The sequence below is a fragment of the Alligator sinensis genome, unplaced genomic scaffold (genome assembly GCF_000455745.1).
Source record: "Alligator sinensis unplaced genomic scaffold, ASM45574v1 scaffold225_1, whole genome shotgun sequence".
Lineage (NCBI taxonomy): Eukaryota > Metazoa > Chordata > Crocodylia > Alligatoridae > Alligator > Alligator sinensis.
In genome coordinates this window covers 1766649-1789046 of record NW_005842180.1, presented here as the reverse complement: position 1 = coordinate 1789046, position 22398 = coordinate 1766649, and positions in this window count along the sequence as shown.

Genomic DNA, 22398 nt, shown 5'->3' with positions numbered 1-22398 from the left:
CTGCTGCCCCCTGATCATGTGGGTGGCCCTCCTCTGAACCCTCTCAATGCTCTCCACATCCCTCCTGAAGTGCAGCACCCAGAACTGGACGCAGTACTCCAACCGTGGCCTGACCAGTGCCGCATAGAGGGGGAGGATCACCTCCTTGGACCTGCTTGAGAGCATCTGTGGATGCATGACAAGGTGTGGTTGGCCTTCCTGACCACGTCCCCACACTGTCGGCCAATGTTCATTTTGGCATCAATGATGATCCCAAGATCCTTTTCTGCCTCTGCACTGACAAGGGAGTTCCCCAGCCTATAGGTATACTGCTGGTTCTTCCTCCCCAGGTGCAGCACCTTGCACTTGTCAGTATTGAAACCCATCCTGTTCTCATCTGCCCACCCCTGTAACCTGTCTAGGTCCGATTGCAGCCTATTCCTCCCTTCTAGCGTGCCCACATCCCCCCACATCTTAGTGTCATCAGCAAATTTGAATAGGGTGCTTTTTACCCCCTCGTCCAAGTCACTGATGAAGATGTTGAACAGCACGGGTCCGAGAACTGAGCCCTGGGGGACCCCACTGCCCACATCCCTCCAGGTCGAAAATGACCCATCCACCACCACTCTCTGGGTGTGGCCCTCCAGCCAGTTAGCGACCCATTTGACTGTGTAGGTGTCGACGCCACAGTCCCCTAGTTTTTTAATGAGAATGGGGTGAGAGACAGTGTCGAAGGCCTTCCTGAAGTCCAGAAAGATTATGTCTACTGCTACCCCTGCGTCTAAGGATTTTGTGACCTGGTCATAGAAGGCCACCAGGTTGGTCTGACAGGACCTGCTCTAATGAACCCATGTTGGTTGCCCCTAAGCATAACCTCCCCTGCTGGCCCCTCGTGGACATGCACCAGGATAATTCTCTCAAAAAACTTACCCAGGATCGAGGTAAGACTAACTGGCCTATAGTTTCCTGGGTCTTCCTTCCTCCCTTTTTTGAAAATGGGAACCACATTGGCCCTTTAATGGGAACCACATTATGTATGGAAAAATACTCTTCAAGGACCCTACAGTAGCTCTGAAACATACAAGTCATTGGTTATATACAATATAATAAAATACAATAATGTGAAGCAACAATTTTTAAGCATATTTAAACACAAGATAAAGCATGAGAAAGGGAAGGAAACTACATTCAGAAAAGGTCTTCTCTACTACTTGACCTTATCTTCCTTACTCCTACTCATAACTGGTACAATTCCCTGTTACCAGGGGATCAAACTCAGCCCAGTAATCCCAAGGCCTTGGAAAACAACCACCCCATTGCAAAAATTGCTCCAAAATTCAAATTCTCTTGCCACTAGAAGCTACATCTCACCTTGTGCCCAGTTTTTGTAACTTCATCCTCTGCCACCAGATTCTGTCCACATCATCAATGAAGTCAAGAAGTCTCACTAGCCAGACACCTGCCTCGCATGCAAACAATCCACATAGTGATAAAGCTTCCTTCAACCCCTTCTTAGGTATACTAGTAAGTTGGACACCCAAAGCTCCATATCACAACATGAAATTACTAACTCCAATATCATCTCTTATTTCATTATATTATGAAGGTATCTGTTAAAACAATTTAGGTTCCTTGCCCCCACAAGTATGCATGTGTGGTTTGCGGTGCCTCAAAGCCACGAGGTGCCACAAACCACATGCAGCACATATGCATCCATGCGCCATGCTGCTAATTTGCAACACAGCAGATTTTTTCGACATGGAGAGATCCCAGTGTGAAAAAAACAAAAAACAAAACAAAACAAAAAATACCTGCCATTTAAAAAGCGGCATGGTGCACGTGGCATCAGTGTGTGCAGCCAAAAACTGGAGCCTGGCCAGCTAGAGCCATGCTCTGGCTGCTGGCCAGGCTCCAAGCAGCCAGCTCAGTGCCATTGCTTCCCAGGAGGACCCCAGGTAAAAGTTAATGGGGCCAGCACCTGTGCTGGCCCCAGGCTCCCCTACCCCAGTTGGGTCCCTTTGCAGCACGCTGAAGCGTGCGTGCAGGGATGTGCTTGGGGACTAATAGCAGCAGTACAAATATGTGCTGCTGCTATTTGTTCAATGGGGAATGCATGACCCTGCATGTGCATGCTCATGGGGGTGTGCCTTATAAGTGCAAATGCAACACAACTTATTAATAATGATGGGGGTGTCATAAGTCTTTTACATTGCCAAATTTGAGAGTTGTCCAGCAGTTATTGTACATATGGAAGCCAATTTCTGTTAATCAAATACTTAACATTTTTGTCTCATAATTCATTTGTATTAGAACCATTGTGTTTTGTGATTTTATTCCACTATGACCCAGAAGTCATGAGTAATGAAGTGTTCAGCTTGTTAGCAATAGAACTGACATTAAATTCAATGCCTGATTATAGTAACATGTTACATTAATTTAGTTTGCAATATTTTCAGACCAAAAGCAGATCTTTTGGGCCTCAAACAGCCTTAAGGAGCAACAGAGTAATTAAAATTTCCAGTTGGATAGTACAGAAGCCAGTTGAAGACTGCAGAAGGTATAGCATCTGGATTTATGCTTAAAAAGTCCATTCATTGGATGAAGCCCACACAGACTATTTTTCGTATGTGAGGGACTAAATTCTCTGTTTTCTTTTTACAGGCCATGAGTTCACTCATTCAAGTTCTCATCTTCTAGTTGTGCACCAAGTAATATGCAATGAGTCATCTCTGTTCAAGCATGTGGTAACTCTTCATTGGAGTAAAGTTAGGCTGGGTAGCTAGGAATTCTTGTAAATTTATTGTCATCATTTGTGAAGTGGAGGTTTTAATTAAGTGGAATTTCTTGTGAAGGAGAGTTTCTGGCACACACCTCTGTTGGGGCATTGTGACAGGGTGCCTTTCTAGGGGTAGCCATGAAGCCCCAGGAGTTCCTGCAGCCCTCACTTTCTAGGGCCTAACCCCTAGAGTCACCCACCATGACTTAATGTAATTTATTTTTTATATGAGGGCAGCTGCCCCAGGGCTTCCTAAACTGCTCTTTCAAATGACCACCAGGTGCATGTGGTTCCTGCCTTATGGGCTAGTTGTATGGTTCCATTCTGCCCCTACATCATGCCCCATTTCTCTCAGATGGCATCTTCATTGATGTTCTCTTCCACTTAGCCCCTCCTCTGGGGCTCCTGGACCCGTGCTGATCCCCCACATCCTCAGCCCCACAGTCTGGGCTCTGGACCCCTTCATGGGTTCCTAGAAACCTCTTTCTCCCCTTAGTTCCTCCCCAGCTCTCTAGACTGCTTTCGGTATTACCTTCCATGTGAACCTTCTGGAACTGCTGCCATCCTGCTGAGGTGGTGTTCTCTCAGGAGGATCCAAGCTGGTACTGTTGGCTCCACTCAGGCCTGGGCTTATATTCTACCTAAGCCCAGCTTTACTCCAGGGTCAGACAACTCCATAAATCAACCCTGGCTGCACATACAGGCTGCCCCAGCAATAGCCTGCCTGCTTCTTAAAGTGGCAAGAGCAGAAAGCCTCCTGCCACAATGACGTGAGAAGTTCCTTCTTTACCTGGTTCAAACCAGAAGGTTGATCTTGGGTCTTGGCCATTACAGGTGAGTGACTGAAGTACTGGGCTTTTGGCTGTTTTGAATGCACAAACTCTCTGCTTTTTCAAAAATAATTTTTAAAAATATAACTGCAATTTTTTCATGTTTTCCATACAACCCTGACTGCTTACCAGAGTATAAATCAGAGATGTAAAGACAACCTCTGCCTTGAAGAACTTACAATGATCTATTTGATACGCACAGGTGAGACAGTATGTACTGGGAGACCAGTTAGCTGTTAACTCAGAACACCTTTATTTTGTTTCCTTCTTTCATGACTGACCAAAATGATTGTTCGTGGCCCTCATGGAATAAAGGAGACACAATAAACCACTGTTTCTCAACCTTTTTAGGTTAACCACTTCATGTTAGAAACCAAACTTTTGCGAGCTCCTTCCATTTCTATAAATGCAAGAATACACACACGATAATCCTCAGCCACATGGTAATCCTATATAAAACATCATAACTAATACAACTCTATTTGATCTCACATTTTTTTTAAGTTTTGGCCATCCTGAAATCACTCTGGAAATTTTCTTTTCTTAAGAACTGTACTAATATTCAATGCCTTGCAACCTCCTCCCCTCCCAACAACTCCTCCCTCCTCACCCCAATTGTGGCATCTGTGAGGGTGGCAATCATCAGCCAAGAAACACTGAAATAAGAGAGTTTGAATGAAAAGATGAGACCTTGGCTCACTAGGATAGGGAAAAGAAATGTGTATGGAAAAATATTAATGGTAACAAACATATTATGGAGAGACTAATATTCTTGTGACAGGGAAAGAATAGTCTTTTTTTATATCCAGTTAAGCCCCAGAGGGGCTTGAGAAAACACATGATTCATACACAGCTGATGACCTAAAAGCAGATTGTGGCTACAAACACCCCTGGTGGCAACTAGGAAATCTATACTCAACAGATAGATTTTTGTTATTGTATCAGGTCCCAATCTCTCTGGCTCCATATGAACCATATGGGAAAAAAACCAGGAATTTACTGCCTCTGATTTATCTAGACACTTGGGAGTAAGGTGATGTTTGCTGGTCATTAAAAACAAAGTAATTTTAAAAAGTAAGTTTATATGAGATTCTTGCACTCAATCACTGTAATAGATTGGCAGAATTGCAAATTCTTCTAATGCACGTGATAAAAGTTTAATCTAAAAATGTATCTGGCAATAGGACCTCTCTAGATAGGGAATTATGTCAAGCAAGAACCCAGTACAACACATTTTGGCAGCTCAGCAACAGGGTCTTGAGTACTCTTCTTTTTAATAATGAAGCTGATGTGATAAACAAAGATGGCAACCCTATTGAAATAAAAGCTCTGTCCTGAAACTGGAATGAATGTATACTACTACTAAATGGTGTCCAAAACCAGAAACATCAATACAATTTGGCAGAAGGAGTACTTACACATTCATTGCCATACATTGTCAAAGAGAACACTCTTAAAATAGTCCTTTTCCAGTTTGAAGGATGGGTCATTCGTCTCCTCAGTTCCAACTCAACTCCCATAGGAAGTCATTTTGACCTGGATCAGGCCATTTGTGTGGTGGGACAGTTGCAGATGAAAGGGCTTTCCATGGACATTTCTATTGACTGGACAGGTAAGCAGGTATTGAAGCAGAGAGATCTTTTTTCCAAGTGCTTAGCCTTCAAAGAAGAGCATTGTACAGGTGTAAAACAACAGTTTTGAATATTGTGTCTTCACAGTTGCTACAGAGAAAAAATTTCTGCTGGCACACAAAGTTCTCAGACCAACTACTTTTTCTGGACTTCCAAAAGCAAAGCTGTGTCTGTGAATCGTAAGCTTGGCAGGTACTTTGGTCACCATAATTCCTATTCAAGACTGCAACTGTTTTTGAATAAAAAATAGCCTAAGAATGGAAGTATTCTGGATCTGCATCCCTATCAGCAACTGACATTTGGAGTTCATTCTTTGCCTACTCTTCAGAAACCACAGCAATAACAGTTATCTTCCTACAAATCCCTCCTTAAAACTCACCACTGCCACAATGCCTACAAAAAACTCAACAAGGACTAAGCAACTAATATACTTTCACCACTAGTTAGTATACTGATAAGTTTTGCCTTGCTGTTGTTTTTTGTTTCCCTTTCTCTTTGTTGTATCCCATCTCCTGTTACCCTTAAACCATAAACTGTAAACTTCTGGGGGCAAGGACCATCTGTTGGTTGTTTGTACAGTGTTTAGCACAGTGTACCCCTCTGATCTTATGCAGACCTCTAGGGTAGGGATGTCAAGCATATGGGCTATGTCCACAGAGACACTGCATCGGGCCTGCCAGACAACTGGTGGGCTACAGAAGCTGACGGAAGTGGCTAGGGCGAGGGTGTGGCCTGCCACAGAATTTGGAGCCCCCTAGGCCAGGGGTAAGCAAAATACGGTATGTGGGCCAGATACAACCCATGGAGAGTCTTTGTTTGGCCCACAGCAGGAACCTCGGGGCTGTGCAGCTCGGGTCCCCACTAGTACTGTGGGGCTGCCCCCACCTGGGCTACCTAGAAAGGCAGTCCAGCTACAGAGCTATCCCAGCCCTGCTGTGTGCACAGGGGGTAGCAGGACACACCATGGGCAGCTGTTGTGAATCCAGAGTGGGCATGGGGCGGGGCTGGAGCTGCGCATTGTTGGCAGTGGCAGAGGAGCATCTCAGGCCATGCAGGCTCCATGCTGTTGCGGGTCATGGGCAGGTGCTGACCAGCTCAAGGGGGGGGGTCACACACCCCACAAACACCACACCCCCCCACCCCGCCCGACATGCACCCCCCAACACACACACACCCAGACACCTATGGGGGGAGCCCCACTCACTGCTATGAACACATACCCCTTCCACACATGCCCCCAGCCACTCTCCCCCTCCACACACCCCACAAACTCCATATCCACCCACCCACACCCACACACCCACCCATAAAACTCCCATACCCACACACCCTCCCCCACACCCCACAAACCTCAACACACCTGAATCAGGACAAAAATATTTTTTTAATAAAATTAAAATATGCTATTGTCAATGTTTGATTTTTAGCATATAGTTTTTGGGGGGGGGTGGTTTCTGGTTTCAAGATGGCAAACCCCCTTCCCAAAATAAGTACTTCCACGGGCAAAGGGAGGGGCTTCTGGTGGCAGAGATCAAGGTTTAGGGGGCAGGACTTCTGGTCCCAAGATGGCGACCAGGGGGCAGGGTACTTGCCAAGAGGCGGGGCTACCTGTTTCAACCCTTGACAGCTCACCAAAACTTGTTAAGCAGCCTTCCAGCTGAAATAATTGCCCACCCCTGCCCTAGACCATAGTGGCTTTCAACAGCAGGAGGTCAAACAAGCTCTGTGCTGACAGTTCTGCTTAATTTCTTATGGCCACTTGGCCCATCACTACTGCTGCAGCAAATGGTCACTTGACTTACTGCTGTTGCCCTTTGACTCATACTGGATCTGCTGCCACCCTGTGTACCAGGCCACATTCGCCACTACTGCCAGATCCAGCCCAGGGCATGGGATGAGATTGATACCCCTGATCTAGAGTAAAAGATACAGCTAGAAATGAGACTAGAAGCTAAAAGCACTAGGTGAAGTAGCCTGTTGCAGTTGCTAAAATAGTTTTAATAATAGAACTCACTATTCTGTACTATACTTATTCACTTTTGGGGTTACTTGTTTGCATTGTTTTTATTCTTGTAATTTTTTTTTTTAAAATCACTATAGTTACTAAGCAAAGCATAGTTGATCTGGTGTATTTCAGGAGAAATACAAATCTGGATAAGCAGTAGTGTAGATACATTCAAATATGGTCACCCCACTCTTTTTAGTCTGAATGTTGGATGCATGATTCAGAGATTAAGGAGGAGGGAGGGGGTAAATTGAAGAAATTGATTGATTAACTAATTATTTCATAAATTGCTCTGAAAGCAGAATCAGCTGAGCTGATGAAGTGATCCCTAGTTTCTCAAGCTAAGATAAACAAGTCCTTGCATTATTTAGAATATTTTGGCTTAAATGAATAGAAAAGCACCTTTGAGTTCTGTCTTCCATCTAGCAGAAACAGGTCTGTCTCCCTTTTTATAACTTTTCCTGCCTAAAATATCATTCCTACAGACAGTTTCAAAGTGAAAACCTCATTATGGAGGTTTTCCCCACTTTTCAACTCCTTTAAAAAAAATCCTTTTCATTCCTTTTGGAATCAGTATATTGGTGAAATGCCAGCAATCCATTTTTGATCAGACCGTACCTAACTGAACTGAAAAAAAGACCATGTTACAAGCAGTTTCTGAATAGCAATATATTCTTCTGATAAAACCCACTATTTACAGCACTTAGCTGAATTATCTACACTTGATATTGGGTAACATCAGGATGAATCACAGTTGTAAGGATCAGTGTTAGAAACATTATATTTATATGCTTTAATAAACAAAAAGAATCACATACGAGGTGTTTGGTTTTTTATTTATATATATATAAACCCTCCCTGAATTACTGGATGAAGTGTGCTGAATACCCAAATGGACTTACTCTGTATTGGTCTTATTGGTTTTTGTTGCATAACTGTTCCACATATAGACTTATCATCATCGGCAATCCCTCGTAGTCAAACATGATGGTCATCCATGATTGTCTTATCTGTGGATTCTAGGATGGATGACAAAGCATCTCCAGGATTGACAGACCCTCTTGCAGGGGTACATCATGTGCGGTGGGTGGCTCTGGGTTCTTGGTTCAGCCTGTGACATGCTATTTCTGCTGGTCCCATTTTTCCATCTCCTGTTGTTGTCATGAAGTTTCAAAGTACAGAGATCCTTGCAGCAGACCCTTCCTCTATTTGGGGTGATGCTGGGCAATAGTCTCCCATGAGTTAATATCAATGTTGCATTTTTTCAAGTTGGCCTTGAGGACATCCTTGAAGCACTTTCTCTGCCCTCATTGTGAGCATACACTTTGACTGAGCTGGAAGAATAAGCTTTGGGACTCTGGAGTCAGACACCTAAATGATATGGCTGGCTCAGCAAAGTTAATGTTGCATGATCATTGCCTCAGTGCTCATGGTGGTTGCTTGTGAAAGGATGCCAACGTTGGTGCATCTTTCTACCCACTGGATTTGAAGGATCTTCTGCAGGCAGCATTGATGATACTTCTCTAATGACTTGAGATGTCTCCTGTACATTGTCCATGTCTCAGCTCTATAAACTGAGGTAGGGATCAGAACTGCTTGATAAACCATGAGCTCACTTCTGAATATGACATTGTATTTTTAAACATGCATTTTCTCAGGCATCCAAAGGCTGCACTTGCACATTTGAGGTATGGGAAATATTCAGCATTCTCCAGAGTCTCACTGTAACTAAATTACTGGAGCAGGGGACTGCTCATTAAGAGCTTGTTGATGGAGGACCTTTGTCTTCTGAATGTTAAGCATCAGTCCCATTTTTCTTGTATGCCTCAGTAAAGATGTCAATGATTGCCTGAAGGTCTGCTTCTGAGTGAGCACATGCTACAGCATCATCAGTGTACCAGAGCTCAACGACTGAGATCAGTGTGGTCTTGATTTTGGCTGGAAGCTGGCTGAAGTTAAACAGCCTACCATCCATTCAGTAGTTTAGCTCCACTCCAACTGGAAACTTGGTGGTGGTCAGATGTAGCATCACAGTCATGAATATCAAAAAGAGTGTTGCAGCAATGATACAGCCTTGCTTAAAATCCCATTTTAAACCTCAAAGGGATCTGTGATATATCCATTATTGAGAACCACCACTTGCATACTGTCATGGAGCAGGCAGAGAATAGTGACAAATTTTGGTGGGCATCTGTACTTCAGAAGGAATCTCCACAACAGTTCTTGGCTGACAGAGTTGAAGGTTTTTATGTTATTCCCAGCATTTTTCCTGCAGCTGGTGAGCAGTGAAGATCACATTGGTTGTACCTTAACCCCACACTGAGATTCTGGGAGGAGCTCTTCAGCAAATGGAAGATGATGGTTCAGGAGGGTTCTTGCAATGATTTTCCCTATGGTGGACAGTAAGGTGATCCCTCTGTAATTTCCACACTTGGACCTGTTTCCTTTTTTGAAGATTGTCACAATCATGGCATCCCTGAGGTCATCTGGGATTTCGTCATCATTCCAGATTCATAAAATGAGGGCATGGACCTGTGACATGAGCTCCGCTCCCCCCTGCTTGAAGATTTTGACAAGGATTCTATCAGCTCCAGATACTTTGTTTTTCATCTGCTTTATGGCTTTCCTTACCTTGTCAAGGGTTGGTGGGATTTCCTTACCTTGTCTCTGCCTGGGTGTTGCAGGATGAAGCTGAGAACACTCTCATCAACAACAGAGTCTCAATTGAGAAGGTCTCCAAAATGATCCAACAGGAATTGATGGCTTCCCTTTTCTTGATCAAGTCTCCTCCATCCTTAGGTCTCAAGGGGGTTAGTCCATGAGTGCATAGACCATATATGGCTTTGCTGAGTCTGAAAAAGCCATGCATATTGTGGATGTCAACAAAGTATTGAATCTCTTTTGCCTCGTCTTCCTACCATCTGTTCTTCATATCATGGGCCCTCTGCCTTGGCATGCTAAAGATTCAATTTCTTTGCTTGGAGTTGATGTTGTTCTGCCAAGCACAAAAGACCTTGCGGTCGATCACCTCTTGGATCTCCCAGTCAAACTAGTTTTGATGTTCCCTGGTAGAGAATCCAAGCATCTCTTCACAGGCACTGATGACAGTGGACTTCAAAGCACCCCAAGCGCTGCCAACGTTCTCCCATTGTTGACTGGAATTCACCAGTTTTTCATCGAGGCATTGTTGAAAGAGGTCTTGCTCGAGTCCTTAATTGTTGATCTTCCATCAGCATTGCTTTTGCTGCAGCCCTTGTTTGGGAACTAGTTTGAATGATATAACCAAATGGATGTGTCGGTGATCAGTCATATCATCATGATGAATCATCACGATGAATCATCATCCTATCATAGCTCAGGTGATGCAGACATCTTTGCAATCCTGGGCATAATGACATAGTCAACCAAGTACCAATGCTTGGATCATAGGTGTTGTCACGATGTCTTGTACCTGCTTTTCTGGCAGAACAGGGTGTTGGTGATGGTGAGTCTGTATTCCATACATTTGGTCAAAAGGAGGATGCCACTGGAGTTTACCTTTCCCACTTCTTCCTTGCTGATGGTTCTGTTCCAAAGATTTGATTCCCTTCTGACTCTGGGATTGAAATCACCAAGAAAAATAAGTCTGTCTCCTTCTAGAATGCCAGAAAGGACTTGGTCAAGGTTGGCATGGAATTCTTCCTTGGCTTCATCAGTGGTGCCAAGGAGTTGGGTCAGTATACTGATGACCGTGATGTATTGGCTCCCTGCCAATTTAAGATGGAGAGTCATGAGGTACTCAATTCCAATAGGGACCGCAATGAGTTGGTGTATGAGTTCATTCTTGATGGCACAACTAACTCCATTAAGCCAGCATTTTCCTTCCTGTTTACCCTTCCAGAAGAAAAAAATAGTAGCCCCCTTGTTCCTCAAGCTGCCCATCTCTCGCTCATCAGATCTCACTCAGTGCAGTAATATCAAAGTTGTGTTTAAGGCACAATTGTGGTGCAGTGCTCTGGGTGTTCATTATTAGGATTTTCCAGGAGGGTCCTGATGTTCCAGGTTCCAAAATTGGTTGTGTGCCTTCATTGATTTTGAATGCAGTAAAGGTGGTCCCATTGTATGTAGTTATCCATTCAGAAAGAAGGCAGTCAGATTATGTTTAGGGCATCTTTTCTAGCCCCTCTCCATTTAAGGTGAGCAGAGTGGATCCTGAAGAGGGCTGCTCAGTCACAGTTACAGCTGCTGAAACACACTGCTGGCTCCAAGTGCTAAATGACCTTCTTGTAACTGTTGCCTTTGTGCCAGGTCATGACTAGGAACTTCCAAATCTCACAATCCTGCTCCCATTGTCACTGGTTGCCAAAGGTCTTGAAGAATATGCTGGAAAAAGCTGTTTCCCTGGAAGATGCCTGTGCATGATTTCTTTTATCATGGAGAAGCTGCTGCACATCAGCTTCCACACAGTTCTTGACAGAATGGGACCTTGATCCAATGTCAAGGAGGTTAACACAACTGGAGATATTGTTCCATTGCAGCTGCTATCTGTCTTCACAGCCATTGAGATTCTAACAACTTTTTCCAGCTGCTCTGCCATTGAGGACTTTAGACCCAAGGCTGGGGATGGGGCAGACTTATTATAATGGTGACCTGTACTCACCATGTCACAGCACCATCAAAGGATATATGTGGCTTTTCAGAAGGGACAACAGTGCCATCTGCTGACCTCACTACATCCTGGTAGTGTTGCTCCTGCTTGGTCTGTGACTACTTATTCATCAGAGTTACCCATACCTATTTTGTAGCTAATCTTCCCTGAAGGTCATTCCACTATCTGCCACCTATGGATGTGCTGGGTAGCAGTACAGCCCTGCCACCAGTGTTGTCACGTCAACCCATCCAACTTGGTAATGTGACACATCCAGGTGCTGAGGACAACCAGCAAAATCCAGAAGCATGGGAAATACGCATAGGAGAACATAGGCATAGCTATGCCTAGAACATCCTCAAACTGAGGCTGCCCAACCTCTTCTTCAACACCTCCAGTGATGGATAGTCCACAATTTCCCTAGACAGTCTATTCCACTTTCTCACTATTCTCAGAGTGAAGAAGTTTTTCTGGATATCCAATCTAAAGTTACTTTGCTGCAACTTCAAGCCACTGGTCCATGTCCTCCCCTGCAGCAAGAGAAAAGGTGCTTTCCCCTTCAAGTATTTGAAGACTGCTATCAGGTCTCCTCTTAAGTGCATTTTCTGCAAGTTGAACATGACCAGCTCCTTCAGCCTCTCCTTGTCTGATTTGCCTTCCAAGACCTTTATCATCTTTGTTGCCCACCTCTGGACCCTCTCTAATTCTCTGCGTCCTTTTCAAATGTGGAGCCCAGAACTGCACAAAGTACTCCAGATGAAGCCTAATAAGTGCCAAGTAGAGAGGTACTATCACCTCCCATGTCTTGCACCTAATGCTCCTACTGATGCATCCCAAAACCTCATTCACCTTTTGTGTGGCTGCATCACACTGCAGACTATATTAGAGTCGGTGGTCTAAGATTCTCATATTAGAGTCCTAGATACCCAGATCCTTTTCCGTAGTGCCATCTAGCCAGGTCTCACCCTTTTAATTTTGTGGTTTTGATTATTCCTCCTAAGATGCATCACCTTGAATTTGTCTGCATTGAACTTCATCCTGTTAGCTTCAGCCCAACTTTCCAATTTGTCAAGATCCTTCTGAATTGTGCTCATATCCTCCAGTGTGATTGCCATTCTTCCTAGTTTCCTGTCATCTGCAAACTTGCTCAGGAAACTTTCTATACCAGCATCCAAATCATTAATAAACACATTGAACAGCACTCAGCCCAGGACAGACCCCTGTGAGACTCCACTTGAAACCTCTTCCCATTCTGACATGGAGCCATTAATAATTACCCTTTCCTTGTAGCTATTGAGCTAGTTATCTATCCACCTTGCAGTAGATTTGTCCAGCCCACCTTTCCCCAGCCCACATTTCTTTAACCCAAGAATGTCCCCACTGCAAACTCTCCATGGCCTCAGTTGAATTTTGACTCTCTCTCTTCTCATACTTTCATATTATTTTCATAGTATTTTTGTTGCAAGAAATTCCTTTGTTTTTGTTAAAATGTCTGGATTATTTTTATTATATTCACTCCATTGAAATGCAGACATGGAAAAAGCAGCCAAAATTTCTAAAAATTTTTGTCAAAAATTCTGCCTGAATGCTCTCTCTCACACACACACAATCTTTCTTCTATCCCTCATTTCACTGCTTTTCTTACAGTAGCAAATTTGGCCTTATACCATACTTGTGCCATACTATACTAGGACTTACTATATGTAAGTCAGGACAACCCTGAATTTAAGATGACACCCCAAAATGATATTCTATTTATTTGTTATAATTGTCCATATATATATATATAATCTAATTATTGGAGGATTGCCTTAAATTAATCCCTCCCAGCACCATAGGTGGTGTGGGTAACAGGTGATGAGGGAGGCAATAATGGGGCAGGTGGTGGGGGACAGGCAGCAGTGGGGGAGGAAGTATGAGGTACACATTAGGGGAGGCAGTAAAGGGGCAGATAGTAGAGGGAAGCATGCAGCTTTCCCCTTGCAACCTGCCTCCCCCATCCCTTCCACCCACACCTTCAGGCCCCCAACTCTCTTCCCCATCTCCCATGCTGCTTCTGCTCCCCAAAGCCTTGGGACCCTGCCTCCCCTCCCCCCACCCATCTGCCTCTCCACCTCCCCCTTACCTTTGCTTCAGTGCTGGCCAGCTCCATCCCCTCTGCAGTCTGAGGCATAGAGCACAGCTCCAGCCCAGGCCCATAGCAGCAGCACAAGATGGACACTAGGGCTGTGTGAAGGTTCAATCACTGATTTGATTTGGTAGAGAGTCAACCTGATTCAGCAGCTGAATCTCCAAATCTGAATCGAATCAGGAGACCCTTTAATCTCTCCAAATCAAATTAGAACCCTCCAAATAAATTCAGAGAGATTTGATGATTTGGACATAGACACAGCCTTAAATGTTTTTTCTACATGCCTCAAGGTACGAGGCACAGCTCGTGAACACTGAGACAGTGGAGAGGATGGAGCCGGGGGGGGGGGGGGGGGGGGGCAGGGTCCCCAACGCACTCAGTAGCAGACCCGGAAGTGAACCAGAAGCATTTCTGGTTCACTTCTGGGTCTGCTGGGGAGCACACGGGGAACCCCCCTCCTGCCCTCTGGCTTGGCAACTGGTGCCTCCTGAGTCTGAAGGGCACCCGGGGTCCCCCTGTGGCTGATCGCTGAGCCAGAGGAAGGGTGGAGGGGTCCCCTGCGTGCTCAGTGGTGGACCTGGAAGTGGACCGGAAGTAGTTCTGGTCCACTACCAAGCTCACTGCTGAGCACATGGGGGAGTCCCCCATGCTCCTGTGGGATGCTCCATCCACCCCGGCATCACAGTGTTCATGAGCCGTGCTTGGTACCTTGAGGTATGTAGAAAAAACATTTAAAGCCATGTCTATGGCCGAATCGCCGATTCTCCGAATCAAGATCGAATCTTCAGATTCGGATTCAGTCAAATTGAATTGGCAGCGATCCGAACCAACTAATCAGATCACTGTCCCCGATTTGGGCCGAATCCGAATTGAATACGGCCCATTTTGCACACCCCTAACTAACACTGCTTCTACAGGGCTACACTGTGCTCCATACTCCATGCTTCAGGTTGCAGCAGAGATGGAGCCTGCCAGCACCAGAGCACAGGTAAAGTAGGGGGTGCAGTGGGGCCGGGGGTAAATTGGCACAGGACAGAGACAGGGCAGCAGGGGAAGAACAGCAGGGAGTACAAAGGGGGTGGCAGGAGAAGACAGCACCTGCAGCTCTGGCCCCAACCCCTGCCACCTCATATTCAATTGTAAGACAAGGGGTTTTTCACCCCACCATGTTAAATGGAGGTGGGGGACACCCTCATCTTTTAAGTGAGTAAATATGACTGTTCTGCCAGTCACTGAGCACTCATCTAAATCCAGCAAATCTCAGTTACACACTCAAACTTATGCACTGGAATAACTCATTGAAGTTGATGAAGCTAGTGGCACTTTGGTGGTTCAAGTCATTCTGCCACTGATACTACACACAAACAATGTAATTCAGGTCCAAGTACGCTGGAACTGAATTAGGGGTTCTTCCACGCCTAATTAGAACAACAAGAAGCTGTGTCTCAGGTTTAAATTACCCTAGGCAGTCATTTAGTGCTTTATAGACAAGTAAGCAAAAATAACCATTTTAATGGACATCTTGAGAAGGTTAGTTATTAGAGTTAATGCCATCACCTAGATTCTTTCAGGTGTCCTTGAATGTGTGGTGTGCAAATGCAACCAAGCAGGGTTCCTTCTCCCCTCCCCTTCTAGCCAACATCAAAAGTATAAATCAAAGTATTCATTTATATTCTGTAAAAGATTAGTTTGCCCTGCCTCCAATATGTTTTTGGCTTCAGGAAAAAATATACTGACCAAATCATATTTTAGGCAGCTTGATTCAGGATTAAATTATAACAAAAATAATTACTTGAGACAAGCCAAATACTCAGAACAATTTAGATTTTTTTTTTACCTGTACTTATGGCAAGGCACACCAGCTAAATCCAGTTCTAAGTGATTTTGATAAAAGGAGATAATGACCCCTGTATGTAACCTCTCAAATTAAACTGGTATAATCCCAAAAGATTATATTTTCCCAAGAGAAAAAAATGTATTATATATAAATAGTTACGAGAAGTATATTATGGCTCACCAGTAGAAGTATTTACACTACCCGTTTTTCACTTTTAGTAAACACTGAATTATAATTAAATTATTATTGTAGTCCCCTGAGCTATTATTTTATAGTTTGTCTCTGTTAATACATGTGCTAAGTTATAGCTCACCCTGAGGGGGCAAAAAAAACAAACCAAACACATAGAGGACTGATCTTTCAATAGACCCATTAAAAAAAACTTGAATATGGAATAAAATATACTGTACTGATATAATTTTTCAGTATCATTATACTTCGATAGCGAGAAAATCTTAACATAACCAAAATTGATCAAAACTTCATTTTAAGCCTGAGATTTTCATGTGCACCAAGGCTGGTCATCTTCAGGCACTTTAGGGACAGCATCACAGTCTCTCAGGAGTAGCTCTGCTTTTATAAAGTACTACTAGTAATTCTCCAAAACATGGGTATAAATGGAACAAGAGCAAAGACTATGGCAGCTCTATAACAATTGTCATAAAATAGCTAGTCCAGGGCTCCAGGGGATTTCAAACTACCCTTCAACATACCTGGGGAGAATTTCAGCACAAAGCCTAACTACCAGACCTGTATAATAGATTGAGAAGTAGCTTCCACAAGGCAAATATATCTTCTATTTCTGCGTCATATAACAATGGAACTGGTGAATGGAGCAGCCACCTGTGGCACAACTCAGAGCCCTGCTTAGCATAAACAATACATTTATAAATTGGCTATGAAAATAAATTTGGGCTGGAAATTAAAAGATCGTATTTTACTACCAGAAGAGTAAAGTTCTGGAACAACCTTTGAATGGGAATAGGTCGAGCAAAAACACTAACCAGTTTCAAGATAGAGCTTGATCAGTTTTTGAAAAGTTTTATATGACATGATTGCCTATGATAGCAGAAGACTGGACACAACCTAAGGGGGATCCCTTCTATTATATGAGCTTCATGAGAAGGTGAGGTATGGGTTAGGACTGTTCATTCTACAAGGATCAGTAGCACCACACCTACCTCCCTGTCTACAGAATGGAAATGAAAAGATAAGACAATAAAGAAGTGACAACATGGTGGAAAAAAACAACCACAAAATAGATCCAATATTACTGAATATTGGAAATTGGTAGTTTCCCCAGTTCTTATCAAAGACAAACAAAGAAAGGGAAAGATAAACAGTGTAACTAGCATAAAATCTGGTTGGGACATTACAGTGAAGGTGTCCAGGTCTTGTTTGTGTAGATGCGGTGAGAGGCACAGAAAATCTGTTGACGACAAATATGGATTAGAGTAAAATTATATCCTCTTGCTATTGGAAAAAGGAATTAATCATGTCCATTTGAAAAGCACAGCTGCAGTCTGCATTGTACAATGCGAACAAAAATGCATGAATTACTGGGGAGATATGGAGCAAATAGGTACAGAGTAGACTTTCTTCTTAACCAGTTCATAATTTACACTTTTCATTCTAAAAATCTCAAAATGCTTCACAAAAGACAGGTAAACATTCTCTGTATTATAGCTGGAGTCACTAAGAGAGACTCGGGGGAGGAGGGCAAGAAAAGAAAAGAAACACCAAAAGTGATATTTTCCCATCCTCATTCAGAGTGTTCATGTCTACATGAGACGCTACGCTGTTATAGCAGTGCACTACAGCAACATAGCATCGGCAGGCACAAACCATGATGCTGCAGCTACATTCCCATAGTGACGCGCTTCCTCGCTATAGCACATTGCTATGCCAATGTTGCGGCTAAAAATAACCATGCCCCACCAGCACAGCGCAGTAACAGCTGGTACTGCACCATCATTTAATACTTCCTAAAGGAACTACTAAATGACAGTGCCGTAACAACAGTGCCATAGAGGAACATGTAAACATGTCCACTGAGTAGCCTTTTAGTCAACTAACAATTCCCAATCTGGAGTAAGTCACTACTCAGTTTGAATGAAGATAGGAGAATCTGCCCCTAAGTGACCTGCCCAGGGCTGAAAAACAATTGAGTGGTAGAAACAGAGACAGAACCCAGTTCTTCTGATAGTTGACTGTCTAAACCCAGGGGTGGCCAACCTGTGGTACAAATGCCACTGGCAGCCTCTATATGTGGCATGTGGCAGACAGGGGAGGAGACAGATAACAGACAGGGCAGGAAGCAGAAAGCAGAACAGCAGGTCAGGCAGAGGAAGGGGATTAGAGTCACACTTGGGGAGGATGTGGAGCTAACCTGTGGCACACCTGCCAAAAAGGTTGGCCCCATTGATCTAACCAGTGTTGGGTGAGACAAGTATACAGATAAAAATAGATTTATGATTCATGGACCCAGTTCTTCTCACCTTGAGTAACACCTTGCCCCATTAGTAGTCCCAGTAAAAATCACTGGAAATAGTGCCTACCCCTGCAAGTAATCACATTGAGTTCCACTGTGGCCTTTACCATCTGCACAGCTGAGTAACACTTTTCTATGCAAGCAGTCCAAAATATTCCAATAAGACTTCTTGTGTAGAAAGTTCTACTGTAGCATGAGTAAAATGGCAGGTATGAATTACTGAAATGAATTGTAGCAAAAAGAAGTGTTTTAGAGCCAGCTCCATACGTTTCCGTTTCATAATAGAATATGACTTTATTGCTCTAAGCAAACAGTGGTGAAGTCAGTTTATGAAGCAGTAGCCTACTCTATGGTTCTTCAGAGAAATGCAGCATCAGACCATCAATTGAAAATTATTATGAAAGACTAGGATTTGCTAAACCCTTGTAGAATGAGTGGTACAGTAGGCCTGTCACTGATCTACATGTTTATATTACTTCTGGATGGCACAAGAATATTTCAAATGCTGTGAGAAATCTGACAACAGAATTGCTAGCAAAGGATGCAAAATGATTCCAACTTGTCTTCTGAGTTTCAATCTTCAGTAAAGTTCCTGATGAGTATATGAAAGTTTGTGGGAGGGAGTGAAATTGCTGCAACCAAACGGACACCAAGTTGTGTTTTTGTACTGCACAGCCTCAAGGTCTTAGTTGAAAAAAATCCTAAAGTTCAGTCATATGAAGCCCTCTATAATCTACAATCACTTGTTCATCAGAATCCCCAGGACAATACTGAACAATGAGCAATTACCTGCTGTTTTACTGCACAAAACAGGAAACACACAAGCCAGAGTCTGCTGCAATCAAGGTACAGAAACTGTTTCCTCTTAGGTTTCATTAGACATGATTGTGTAGTTATGATGAACAACTGTAATAATTTTCAGATAGGACTTACAGGTGCGTGTGCACACACAGGTAACTAACAAAAGCCTAGCACTAGGGATTTATTCCCTATTCCCCACTCAGGGGGTGCATCTACACATGCCCCTATGATGCCGTTATTTCTGTGCCATCATTTTGTACTTCCTTTTGGAAGTACTAAGAGATGACTCAGTAACAGCCCATACTGTGCCATGCCAGCAGCACATGGTGATTTTTAACTCCTACATGCACTATACCAAGGGAGCATGTCACCATGGTGACATAGCTGTGGAGTCACAGTTGGTGCTCGCTGACACTACATTGCTGTAGCACATTGCTACGACAATGTAGTGTCATGTGTAGATGCACCCGGGGCTCTGTAAGATTGCAACCCCTGTAGGCTGAAAGGGGCTAATGCTGAGTTTGGGTACCTCTGCACATCCTCATGTCTAGCCAGCTCTTCTTGCTTTCTGGATTGCACCAGAGTTCTTGGTCAAGTATGGAGAGCACTGTAGATCATTCTGGGCACATCTACACATTCATAATGTGCCCTAGTTACTGTGTATTAAGTTTAGTACGTGGTTACCCAAGTATTAACTAACTTGCAGTAACTTGCACTACTGAGCAGTAGCACCGGCACAGTTTTTTTGTGACGCTTACCACGCAGTAGCCTAATAACACTGCGCAGTAGCGTATTAGCACGGTTTTTGACTGGCACTACTGTGCCGGGTTATTAGGCTACTGTGCAGTCAGTGTCTCATGTAAATGCACTCTCTGACAATCTCTCTGAGGGTGCCACAAGGTGTCCAAAGCCCATGTCTCAGTGGCAGAAGTGAATCAAACCCACAACGGGAATTACTGCAACTGAATGTTGTGTTTATTCAGTATGTTAACTGGGATAACAAGGAAGAACAGTGCAGGAGTTGTAAAAAAAATATATATTTTCCATTTAAAATGTTTGAAATGACACCCTAACAGATTATTTATATAGGATTTTTTAAATGCGCTTCTGTAAGCTGTGCACTCTTATGTTAAATGCATCATTTTGTGAAGAGGATTTAAAAATTTATACCAAATGTTTTGCCTGATGTTGCTGAGCCTGTTCAGAGATGTAGAATGAATTGCATTTTCACAGTGGATGTGTAAGTAGTATTGTGTTAATAATATTAATTATTCACTCAACATCTGGTCCTTACCTGAAATTTAAGCTACATGATGTGACTAGCTCAGATTTGCCTCATTATAGTTTCATTAACTGAAGCCCTCATGTTATCAAAACCTAGCCCATATGTTCTGTTCCTCACCCTGAAACAAGACCTAACCAGGAAATGTTTGCTGCTGACACATTCTTTCTGCTGAAAGAAAAATGAAGAGCATATAGACATTAAGGCATATAGACATTATGAAGACAAGTCTCAGCAGCCCATTTGAGAAGGTAATCCAAGGATTTGTCTACTTATCCTGCATTATGAATTAATACATTTAGATCATTCTTTTAATAGCAGTGGCAGAGAAGGGACTGTTTCTCAGAAATACTATCTAATACACAGTTGCCCTGGAAAGTTGTTGACTGAGGCTTAAAATAAGGTGTAGTAGTAACAAGTGGATTACAGCCACACTCCTGGACAAAACACATTTAAGATTAAGATCAATATATGCCATTCTATTATGTTCACTTGACAGGTTCTACCCCTAGCAATTGGATATGGCACAGTAGTTGGTCTTGAAATAACATTTTTATTCCTTTTAATATATATTCTTTAAATTCTTCATGAAGTCTCTTACTTTCAGGACAGAAAATGTTCTTAAAGTGAAAACTTCTAAGTCTACATTAATGTACTAGAAAGGTAACAAGAAGCACATATTTATATAAGTATATACCTGTCAGTTATACTGCATGATCTTCGGGAAAGGAACTGTCTCCCTGTCACTATCTACCACATTCTGAGTGCTACTACAAAATACAATATCATCATTAAAAATAATGATGATGATACAGTAATACACTAGTAACTTCTATCTAGGTTTGAACGGACAAAAGCATTTGTATCCTACACTAGCTTTTGGATAATAGCTCTGTCCTAAATTGATTAGCAGATAAAAAAGACCATTTCTAGGTAATTTAGTGCCCTAATATCAGGTTAAATACACAAATCTGGAATTATGGAATACATTATAGAATTAGATGGAGCATTCTTGGTGTGTCATGTTGCAATTCAATGAAGCCATAAAAAGAACTCATGATTCTGATCTGAGAATGGTCTCAAGTTGGTGAAAGTAAGTGCAATATGGTATTCAGCATTTTATTTAACAAGCATAATCTCAGTTTATAAAGTACTGGCTGTACAGTTTTGAAGACCTGAGTTTAAAAGGATTTGAAGAATATTGCAAAAAAAAGTAATTGAAACCATCAGCTTAGTGCACAGCTGAATTTTTAAAAACAGAGTTAAAAAGTAGGGCTGTGTGAAACAGCATAATTTTGTTTCAACTTCCATTTTGCCATTTTAATGGAACAGTGTTTCATTTCGAGTTTAGTTTTGAGAGCACTGTTCCATTTCGTTTCGTTGAAACTGTTCCACTGTTTCGATGCTTCGCCCATAGGCTATAATGGGGAATCATGAAAATGCCTCAAAATTTGTCATTTCTGCCTGATTCAGATGAAAGTTGCAGAGATGGTAGCCGCTTCTGAGGGCATGAAGTCTGCCAATGATCAAGGAGATAGGTGCAGAAATTTCTGGGAAACTGCACCTGAAACTGTTCAAAGCAAAAAAAACCAACAACTCATGACACTTGCCGGCAGCCTCCTGTCATCCGGCCCACAGATCCGGGGGCCCGCACCCCCAGGAGGACTGCAAGGCTGTGCTGGATTCCTCCTGGGGGTGCAAGCCCCCGGATCTGTGTGCCGGATGACAGGAGGCTGCTTCTGCTGCCTGGGACCAGCACTGGGTGGAGCCCGTGCTGAGTCCCAGGAAGACTGCTGCTGCTGCTGGCCCCAACTGGCAGTGACAGCATGCTGTCACCCCATGCACAGATCAGGGGGCCTGCACCCCTTGGAGGACTGTCAGGTTGTGCCAGACTCTTCCCAGGGGGCACAGCCCCCAGATCTGTGCACTGGATGACAGCAGGCTGCTGCCGCTGGCTAGGACCAGTGCTGAAGCCAATTAAGCCCAGCTTCAAAACATTTCAAAACTT